The sequence below is a fragment of the Vigna umbellata genome, chromosome 3 (genome assembly GCF_029865625.1).
Source record: "Vigna umbellata cultivar VRB3 chromosome 3, Vumbellata_1.0, whole genome shotgun sequence".
NCBI lineage: Eukaryota > Viridiplantae > Streptophyta > Magnoliopsida > Fabales > Fabaceae > Vigna > Vigna umbellata.
This window is the reverse complement of record NC_142167.1, coordinates 5,594,110-5,603,881: the sequence shown is the minus strand read 5'-3', so window position 1 is coordinate 5,603,881 and position 9,772 is coordinate 5,594,110. Positions and strand designations below refer to the sequence as shown.

Here is a 9,772-nt window from a genome sequence, read left to right as displayed (position 1 = left end):
ATAATCATCTCCAACATGACACTCATCATGAGTGATTGATGAGTTATAATAATTCATCAGAACATTCTGACCTCTGAAGGCACAAATAACTAGAACTATAGGAAAAAGATAAAGTGTGATTTGTCAAGAAAGAAACAAAAGCAGCTTCAACTCAACGAGATCCACTCCATACTGTTCCGTAACAAACCCCGAGTGTCTGCATGCGCCCGCCGTGATTCATTGCTGCTTGAGAATTATCTCTTTAAGACCTTTACTAAAGCTAGCTGGCGCGTGTGCATGTAGAATTATGGGAATCAGGTGCAACTTAAAGACCAACTTAAAGACCAAGATGTTTGTAAAAATTGATTGAATTTTAACGAATATACCTAAAGTTCAATGCAACCTTGAACCTGTAAATAAAAGAGATAATTAGAGTTGGGAACATTTATAAGGTCTAACTCTTCGTGATTTCTTTTATTTTCATTTACTAAATTTAGATCTTGTTTAAGAGAATAATAGTTATAGCCTAATAATGTAAATTTTTCCAATGGCTACTGTTAATCTGAAATTTTTTCTAGGCTCAAACATGCAATTCTAACCCAAAACACGAGTTTTTTTCATATTCAAATATCAAATTCATACTTCGTTTAGGAAAATCAGAAATATATTATCTGAAGCAGCAACTTATTAATTAGTCTATTTTGACATTTTGTATTTATACATTAAAGATGTAAAAAAAACTCCATGCTGTTTCACGTTATTTATACATCAAAGATGCATACACGCTCCATGCTATTTCACGTTATTTGTAAATTAAAGATGTACAGACAACCCATGCTATTTCACATTGAGAGAAAAGAGAGAAGATACTATCTTCTTTTGGTGAACCAAAAGTTAAGTGACTTACGTCCCAAAGATTTACTAGAGTGAAGAGAGATCTCAAGACTCAAAGCAACCTTTAAGATAATTATTTATTAACAAAATCCTTGCATCGACACGAAAATATAGGCCCACATATTCGGGAAATATGAGCATGATCCATACCAACTAGACTAACTTTTAATGACATGCGTAGATATGATATAACTGGAGTGAGAGATAGCAAAACAAATTAGGAGTGCCCATATCATTATTCATGAATGGAACATGTAAGACAGTTTTTATATTTTTTTTTTTTTACAAAAGTTGATGGATAGATCATTGATATGTCTCATACTCTTAATTCGTCATATGACCGCTTTTTATTTTACAAAAAGTAAAATAAAGTAATGGCGGTACATCACTTCAATGGAAGAAGTAGCAAGAGAAAACAAAATTACATAAATGTTTAGAGAACAAAATTTGTAACTGACAACCATATATATCTGCATGCAATTTTCTTTAATTTCGACACTGCAACAAAAACCACGATATAAATCCATGCTCACTGTATAGAACAAGTAGAAGCAAATGCAACAAAAGGGAAAAAAAAATAACAACTGAAAGTTTTTCTTTTGGTCCATAACTATTGAAAGGTTAGTTGAAATTTTGGCAATTGGCAAAACATGGCATTTTTGTGTGATTTTGGTGTTTGAGCCCACAACAGGAACCAAACCGTTCAATCGATTCGATTCCAAAGCAGAAAACAAGCAACAAAACGAAAGACGGGACCTTTGCTAAGCAAAAATCTGCATTTGCTGGATTCTGTACGCATGGGAATGTATGTGAATGGGCAAGGCTATGGCCATGAACCCTCCAAAAACTCAATTATCACATTCACACTTCTTCAAACGAACAAAGCAAAAAGAAAAAAGCAAAGCTGTCGGCTTCATCACCATCTTTATCTTTAACTTTTACCTACTCTACGATATGCCCAACCCAATGCTTCTTTTTTTCAGAACCATGTTCCTGCTTTTACGCACTGTATAAGAACCCTAAACCCAAACCATTCAAAACCATTTTCCAATTTCCATTTTCCACCGATTCTCAATTCCCAATCAAGCAAACACTAAATCACACAAAAATGGAGATATTATCACAAATGTGGTCTCTGTTAGGGTTACTCACCGTGCTCCAAAACGTTCTCCCATCCCAGCTTCTCTCATTGCTCCATTCCTTATACGAATCTCTGCAAGATCTGCTTTCTCCATATTCCTATTTCGAGATTCCAGAGTTCAACGGCTACTGCGGCGTCGACCTCAACGACCTCTACCGCCACGTGCACCTCTACCTCAATGCCGCAAACCACGCCCCCGGCGCCGCGTGCCGCCGACTAACGCTCTCCCGCTCGCCTTCCTCGAACCGCATCTCCTTCGCCGTCGCCCCGAATCACACCGTCCACGACGCCTTCCGCGGCCAACGCGTCACATGGACGCACCACGTTGAGACCGCGCAGGACTCACTTGAGGAGAAGCGCAGCTTCACACTCCGCCTCCCGAAGCGCCACCGCCACTCGCTCCTCTCTGCCTATATATCCCACGTCACCGCACGCGCCGAGGAGTTCGAGCGCGTCTCGCGAGAGCGTAGACTCTTCACCAACAATACCACCGGGTCGGGCTCCTTCGAATCGGGTTGGGTCTCCGTCCCCTTCCGTCACCCGTCCACCTTCGAGACCCTCGCCCTCGAGCCCGAACTGAAAAGACAAATAAAAAACGACTTAACGGCTTTCGCTGACGGCAAAGAGTTTTACAATCGAGTGGGCCGGGCCTGGAAACGTGGGTATTTACTCCATGGCCCACCCGGGTCGGGTAAATCAAGTTTAATAGCCGCTATGGCAAATTTTCTGTGTTACGACGTTTACGACTTGGAGCTAACCAAAGTCTCTGATAACTCCGAGTTACGGTCGTTACTTATCCAAACGACGAACCGTTCTATTATCGTTATCGAAGACATCGACTGTTCCGTTGACTTAACGGCAGACAGATCAACGAAGAAAACTCAGGCAGCGAAATTGTCGAAGAGAAAGAAGTCTCAGACGGCGTCGTTCACGCGCTGCGAGGAGAGTGGGCGCGTGACGCTTTCGGGGCTTTTGAATTTCACCGACGGGTTATGGTCTTGCTGCGGTGACGAGAGGATTGTGGTGTTCACAACAAACCATAGGGATAGTGTGGACCCCGCGCTCGTGCGGTGTGGCCGCATGGACGTCCACGTCAGCCTCAACACGTGTGGGGTTCACGCGTTCCGCGAGCTCGCGCGAAACTACCTCGGCGTAGATTCGCACGTGCTGTTCGAGGCGGTTGAGGGTTGCATTCGCTCGGGTGGGTCTCTCACGCCCGCACACGTGGGAGAGATTTTGCTGCGGAACAGAGGAGATGCTGACGTGGCGATGAGGGAAGTGCTGGCGGCCATGCAGGGACGGATGCTGGCCGCTGCTGCCGTAGCTGACCAGGCGGAGAACGAGGACACGACGGTTGGAGTGAGGTCGCCGGAGAGCGTGCTGCTGATGGGGTCGCCGGAGAATTGGGATGCTTTGAGCGGAAAGAAGAGGAAGGAACAAAATGGGGGTAATAACAATTGGGATAAAAAGGTCAAGTTTTTCGTTAGGTTAAGGTCGTTGACCAGATCTGACCCTGGTAGATAAATTTTAATTTTTTTTTTCTGAAGTTTTGGATGCATGTAGGTTTGTTCGTGTACTGTGATTAGTGTTTTTTTTTATCAACTTATTTATTTTGTGTAGAACGTATAAAATTGCTTCCCTCGTGTTTTTAATGTTTTGATTTAAGGTCATGTTTTTTAGCAACCTTGATCAATGTCTTTCCGACAGTAGCACCATAAAATTACACGTGACCAAAAAATCATTGATTTTTTTTTCAACAAAGTTCGTTGATTCAGTTGCCATAACATAATTGTAGGTATATCATTTTAAAAAAACATCATTTTTTAATAAAATTCTATATCAAAAAATGTCTTTAAATTTTAATAAATGAATAGAATTTCAGAGATTTCTTTATCTTTAAATAAGGTGACATAAAATTAAATTTATTTATCTTTTAGACTGATTAGAAAATTTTGCTTATATTAAAAATTAGGAATAAAATGTATTATTGTGAAAATGGTTCAGATTTGACACATTTAGGCCAGTTAAAGCATGAAAATCGAGTAAGTTTGATTAATTTGATGAGTAAAACTATAGTGTAAAGTCATTAAGACGATCTTAAATTGTTCTATATTTAGGGTTTATATTAGTTTATATTTATTCTGTGAGAAAACCTTAGTATGTTAAATATATTTGATAGAGGATAAGTTTGTCTAACTTAAAAAATAAGTCTTTTCAAAACAGTGATTTATTCATACGTAACTTTTGTAAAAATAACTTAAAAATAATGTTTGAGTAAGTGTTTTTTATTTTTTTCATTTTGAGATTTCATAAAAGAACTTTTAAACATTTATAAAATAAGGTGTTGGCTTTGAAAAAATCTTTTTTAATTAGAGTAATTATCATACCTAATGATGCAATCGTCTTTTCAATTAATTTGTGATAGTACTTTTTACTTCTTGTATAGTATCTACATCTACTGGAGTTATAGAATGACATAAATGAAATATAATATGAAACTCGTTATTACAACGCAACACCGTTATCTCAAACATAATATTTTTCATCACTAGACGCACTAACAACAAGAAGTACAAAAGTAATTAAGAAAAAATATTTACAAAATTGCAAACCAATGTGCAAAGTCTAAACTCTACATAGCAACAAATGTAAAATAAAAAAAGGAAAATAAAACTAGGAAAAAGAGAAAAATAAAATAAAATCTTTTTTCATACCGGAAACCTGCAAAATATTCATCGATAAAGTTTGACATAGAGCGAATTAATTAATGGTTATTATTATGTATATAACTCTTTTTTATTTGAATATTCATGTCCAGAATGAATACCCTTTGTATGTGTGGGATAAATTTTGAAAGTTAACATCACTTAAAGCTAATTATATTATATATGAACAAATTTTATCTATTTATTATAAATATCACTTCAAAAATACTAAGAAAATGAAAAACTATTTGTAAATAGAAGTTTTTGGCAAATTTTGTTCTTCCAATCTTCTTTGGATTTAGGGTTTAGGTTCAATTTTTAAAGGAGATTGGTCAACTGTTAAAAAAAAAAGAGAAAGACAAATTATTTTGAAAAATGATTAGTATAAAACTCAATTTAACTTATTTAATGAATTAATTCTTTAGAATTAGTTAGTAAAATGTTTTGTTAATAAATTTTTTTAATAACTTTTTTATAATTGTTTATATAATAACTTATTATTGATTCATTTTAAATATACTGATCAATCAAAACAGTGATACATATATATTGTAAAAGAATTATTAAAAAACGTTTTTAACATATCATATCATATCATGGTTGAATAAGTTGCGATGAAAAATAACAAATGCATAAGGATTCTTGAAAAATAAATCCTCTTGATTTGGTTTTTTGTGGAATCATCAAAGATAAGGTATGCCTCTTCCTCCAGTAATGAAAAAAAAAACAGAATCTGTGGCTTCCAATACTGCATTGGCAATCCTTTCAAACAGACCCAACATTATGAGTCTTGGTGATTTTAACCACAGAAGGAACAAAATTCCTTGCCCATGAACAAATTCCTCTCAAACCATTTAAAATTACTTATATAATATTTTACATACCAAGTCAACTTTTTTTAAAATAATATAGCTCTGTCATGATAGTTTCACATTCCAATTTTAATTTAATAAACAATAGTTCAGTCCTTCACATGCGAAGAGGGCATAAGAGAATAAAATGTGAAGTAATTTTTAAATATTATCAGTAATTTTATATTTACATTTAAGTATTATATTTATATTTGATTCTTAATTATATTATAAAATATAATTTTTTTTTATCAAAATGTTAAAAGTAACCATATACAAACTATCCATTTTAATAAGAGAGAACACCTTTGTATCTTTAATTATAGTTGTCAAAAGGATTATCTAACTTGGTCTAGTTATAGAATCAAATTAACTTGACATAAGTTTAAAAAATTAAAGTTTTGGTTCGATTTATTAGAGTTATTGGATTAAATAGATAAATATATTTAATTAAAAAAATATAAATTTTTTTAATATTTAACTAAAATTCAAAAAGTATAAATTTATTTTTATTTTAGACAAAAATAAGTCATTCGTTAAAAAAATATAATTTTAAATAAAATCTAAATAATTTTAATTTTTTAGTTGAATACGAGTTCAATACGAGTGAATCAGATTTTTAGTTGAATAAGTCCATTTTGATCCTATTAAAATTTATAAAATTTTTTAACTCAATTCAACTTCAACTATCATGAACCAGATTAGTTCACCAATTTTAATAAACTTTATAATTCTATTCTTAATAACTCAATACAGAGAGTGATTACTGTCTTTATGAAACCACCATTATTAATTTTATTTTTTAAATAAAAATATAATTTTTTTCTTTTCTCTAATCTATAAATATATGTAAAATATATTCTTCTTTTTATATTTCTAGTTTAATATTAATTATATTTTACAATTAAAACAAATATATGACAATGTATAAAAAAAACATATTTAATATTCTTATTTTACTTAAACATAAATTATTTTCGTAAATTATATAGGCACGAAGTTCCTCTTTTTGTCTGAACAAATAAAAATGTCTTGATTTATTGTTAAATTGGTTTATAAAATTATATTACCAAATGCTCCCTACACCACCCTATACTCAATTTACTCTTAAAATAGATGTTAATATCCGTTTCACCTTCAACAGATGTTGACATCCGTAACATCCGTTTACATATTTTAACTTTTTTTTTATATTTTAGTCTATTATATTTATTTTAAACTTTATTTTAATAATATTTTTTATTTACATAATATATTATAAAAAATAAAAAATAAAATACTTTATAAATTAATTTAAAATATAAAAAAAAAAACTTAACGAATGTCGTTTAAATAATTATATAAAAAATATTTAAATAATTAATTAAATAATAATACATAAATTAAATTAATAATAATTATTTTATTAAATAAAATAAAATTAATTTATATATAATTACGTAATAAATTTTTAAAAAATTTAAATAATATTTATATATTAATTTAAAATACAATAAACTAACTAAAGACTAAAAAAAAAAAAACCTTAGCGGATGGATGTGGCCAATGGATGTAGCACATCCGTTTAAGTAATTATATAAAAAATATTGAAATAATTAATTAAATAATAATACATAAATTAAATTAATAATAATTATTTTATTAAATAAAATTAATTTATATATAATTACGTAATAAATTAATTTATTTTATTTAATTAAATAATTATCATTAATTTAATTAAATTATAATTTTTTTAATTAATTATAATCAAGCGGATGTGCCACACATCCGTTTAAGTTTTTTTTTTAATTTTTAGTTTATTTAAATATTATATTTTAATTAATTTATAGATTATTATAATATATTACATAAATTAATTTTATTTTATTTAATGATATAATTATTATTAATAAAATAAATTAATTAAAAACTAAAAAAAAGCATAAAGTTTAAATGGATGTGGACACATCTGTTGGATGTGGCATATCCTTGAATAATTTTTTCTTCAACAAATGTCGACATCCGTTGAAGAAAAGAAGTGGGGGTGTAGAATTTTTTAAAATATAAAGGTTAGTTTTGGAATTTTTAAAAATGTGGTGGTGCAGGGAACAATCTGGGGTGGTGTAGGGAGTAAATCTAGGTCCATTGTCAGACCCCATTAAAACACACTCAAAAACCCCAGGTAGTGGGATCCATGTGCCAAGAAGAGAGTGAGCGTCTCAGTCAGTGGAAAATAGGTGGCTGCAGGAGAGTGGTCGTTCGTTTTGGGTGACGACAGTATTTAAGGCCCAATTTCAAATGTCGTGTCACTTCTCTGCATGCCTTTCTTCTTCTCCAAACTGCTGAAACCATTTTCTCCTTCTTTTAAAAAAATATCCTCCTTCTCTCTAAGAAAACCTCAATTTTTCTTCTTCCGATCACCTCTCAGGCACCGTCTGAACACTTCCGGCGTCAAGAGCTTCCGTTTAAATCGATCGGTTTGTGATTCTGAGCTGGTGAATTTCTCCTTTTTAGCACGTTCGTTTATTCTCGCATGCAAACCTCTATTTCTGGTCGCCTGAGCGAGTAGTATTATTCTGAGCGTTTCTGGTTTTCTGTTTGGTTCAGTATTCCTAAAACGTGGCCGCCGGACGTTAAGTCTTTGGTAGTGGGGAGTTCTAATTCTGCATAGTTGAGCGTTCGGTTACGTATAGAGGTAAGAGAAGCTTATATAATTTGATTTAGATTGTTATGTTGAAAGTTTGTATGTTTGCATGATACGTTGTTTGATTATTTGATGAGTATGCTATATGCTTGTACTGCGTGTTTAGATGTGAGGATGGATGAATGATGCATGTGGTGAATTGAGTTGAGATAGGGATTGATCGTCAACTGTAGTATTATGAGTAAAGGTAGTAACCTGGTCGAGCGTCCGTCTATATTAGGTTCTTCTTATACAAGGAATTTCGGTAATAACGATCGTGTTATAATATTAGATATGTGTGAATGAGTATTCGGCCTAAGTGTAGTCCTTCTTTAGGTTTCCTAAACAGTGTAGTTCATGTATTATATACTACTTAAGGTCGTAGACGTTATCGTTCTTTTTCAGTAAAACTAAGTGTGGAGAAATTGGTTATATATATATATATATATATATATATATATATATATATATATTCATCCTTTTTTTATGTAAGTTTATCAGTGGTCGATCTTGGACTAAGTGTTCAGTCTCAGTAGCGCTCGTTCCTGATAAGCACGTGGTCTTGTATCAGTGCTCATTTTGTAGCGTTCGGTTCTACAAGGCTCGGTCTTAAACCAAGCGCTGGGTCTAGTTTTCTGTAATATACATTATTACCGTTCTTATAATAAGATTCTTCATTCAAACTCAATAGCGTTCGTTACTTAATTGTTCTTCATCAGTATTAGTATTTGGTGTCAAACAATGTTGGTCTTTAAAAAGGTGTTCGGCTTAGAGTCTTAGTACTCGGCCTAGGCTTCGTGGCGTCCGTTTGAACTCTTAGGAGTCTGTTGATGGAAGTGGATAAGTAGCACTCAGTTATGTTAATTTCTAAGAAATGTTATTTCAGTCGTACTTACACTATGATGAAAGAATGTGATCGTATTCCAGTTGAATGTATTAATGATGTGTAAGGAAATTTGAAATGTGATGTGAATGAAATAGTTTGATTATGAACAAGTATTCCAGGGAGGAATATCTCAGAAAGTGGTTATTGATTGGTAAAGTATGAATGCGGTCAAAGCTTAGCGGGCGTTCATCCTAATATTCCATGCTCACTCGTTCTCATGTAGAGAGGAGTAAGTCATGTGTGGGAATGACAAGAGGTCCTAGTCCATAAGGTTAACTTGGACGGAACGGATCAACCTCGGGTGGCAGCTGTTAAGGGTATCCCAATTACTACATCACCCGGGTACACGAACGTCGTAGCTACACAAGATTCATACAGTCTAGACAGTCATAGTCAAGTGGTCGTTCTTTGCATGCCATGATGAATTGGGTGTTGTTGATTTAATTATAATTGTTGTATGTTGTTGTGGAATAAATTGAATTACATAAGCTTACCCTATTTATCATTTTTTCTGTGTTGTGCGTCTTGTTGTTGTTCTGTTGCAATGATCATCTGTGTGGATGTGAGCAGAAGGAGAAGAGCTGCTGGAAGAAGTATTGGAAGATGCAATGGAAGTGAAGGTCGAACCTTGAGAGCGTTCGGTCTGGTGTT

General features: G+C 32.9%; 1 pseudogene; it reads left to right on the top strand.

Annotated features, from left to right (window-relative positions):
• Positions 1–405: 405 nt before the first annotated feature.
• On the top strand, positions 406–3,697 carry LOC124842805 (AAA-ATPase At4g25835 pseudogene; annotated as a pseudogene).
• The last annotated feature ends 6,075 nt before the right edge of the window (positions 3,698–9,772 follow it).